Below are 1782 nucleotides of genomic sequence, written 5' to 3'. Positions count from 1 at the left end.
CTCAAAATCAATACACTTCTTCGTTTTTATGGTGCAAAGCTACAGTAAAAATTAGAGTCTCCTAGCTCAAACCGTATTCGAGTTATTGCGCGGGAAGACAGACAGACGCGAAACTTTTTGATCATCACTGGAGTTATATGCTTCGCTAATCGCTCAGCTAACGAGCGGAGCGCGATGAATTGATCCGCGGCGAGGAACCCTCTATCGTCGGTAGCACGGCGGAAGACCTCGAGGGAGCAGCGGGATGATCGCTCGGAGATGCGCTGCTTCCGTAAGGGGCGGGCGAAGCGAAGGCGGCAGGCAAGGGTGGCTAAAACGACTACTTGAAGCACGAAGACATCTGCAGTAGTCGACTTGCAGTTGTCGTAGAAAGTTGTAACATTCTAGATTTTTCCATTCCGCGACCGGCTCCTGGTAGACAGAGTAACGGCCTGTCGAGGCCAAGGCCGTGGCCAGGGTGGACTTGCCCGCTCCAATGTTCCCTTCGAGGTACACGTCCGGGAGGCGGTGGGGCTGCGCCCAGGACAACAGGTGGGACGCCGCGTCGCGGGCGGAGTTGGCGCGACGGCGGCCGACGGTGAGGAGTGCGTCGCGCCGGTGGCAGCGCAGGGGGGCGTGGTGCGGCGGGGCGGTGACGACGGCGGCGGCGAGGGCCGCGATGAGGGCGACGACGGCAAACATTCGAGGTGCTTGCAGGAGAAGCTGTCAACAGACTGTTAGCGTGCAGCGGGGCCGTTGCCCAGGACCCTGTTTGGAGGGGGGTTAGGTGAGTTAGGTTTGACTCTGCATTGTTCGGGCACGCTCGGACAATCGCAAAGCGCGTATATCAGGTGGCTGGCTATCTAAGCAGAAATGGGCGTGAAATTCCGCTGTATTGCCAGCGGTCGGCTATGCATACGCGGCGATTTTAGGCACGCTAAGCGGCGGGACACGTGGGTGGACAGCCAGCGGGGACTCGGAAGTAGACGGGATAAGGAGGAGGGTAAAAGGCGAGCGAGGGCGGCGGCGACTAACCTTTCGGGCATGGCTTACAGTTCTGCGGGCGGTGCCGCGGTTGGGCGAGGCTCAGTGGATGGGCCGTAAACCCGGTGCGGCATTCCGTGCATCTTGCCGCGGCAAAGCCGTGGCCAAACGACGTGGCCTGGGGGGAGCGGTGCCGGGCATGGCCGCGCCCAGGGCGGCCCAGGGTACCAGTGGTGACTCGCACGGCTCGTCGACTGCGCCAACTGCAGCATTCAACTCGCGAAAGGAGGTGAAGGCCCTGGAGGCAGCCCTGCCGTACTCGACGGACCTGAGGAGAAGCCGTAGCTGCTGCTTGTGGCAATAAGCAGTGATTATATTATTTGTACTTTTTCCCTATTTCATCGGCTGGTTTGGAGGGCGGGGGGAAAGAACTCAGCACTGGAGCACTTGAACATTCAAATTCATTACACGGACTAGACTGTACACAAGGAAGGTGCAGGAGTATTTTAAACAAACCGTGAACTATTCCGTAAATCTATTTCGTAAAATCAGTCAAAATTAATCAGGTCCCCGGTCAGGCAACGCTGGGTGGAGGCACGAGTCAAGATCAAGACCTTCGGGAAAGTCCTCTCGACTGTCGGTTGGAGAGGGCGTGGGTAGGCGAGAAGGTGGTGGCTCCTCTTCCTGCAATTCCCGCACTTGGGACAAGGCCTGGGGCGGGGGGACTCCGGCACTCCGGCACTGGGTCCGGGGTCCGGCCGGCGGTGGTGCCGGGCCAGGTGACCCTGGGGTAGGGGTGCGCGTCCGTGACTGACACTG

This window comes from Frankliniella occidentalis, unplaced genomic scaffold (genome assembly GCF_000697945.3).
Source record: "Frankliniella occidentalis isolate FOCC.00 unplaced genomic scaffold, Focc_3.1 Scaffold399, whole genome shotgun sequence".
Lineage (NCBI taxonomy): Eukaryota > Metazoa > Arthropoda > Insecta > Thysanoptera > Thripidae > Frankliniella > Frankliniella occidentalis.
The sequence above is the reverse complement of the archived record's forward strand: the minus strand, read 5'-3'. Positions refer to the sequence as shown.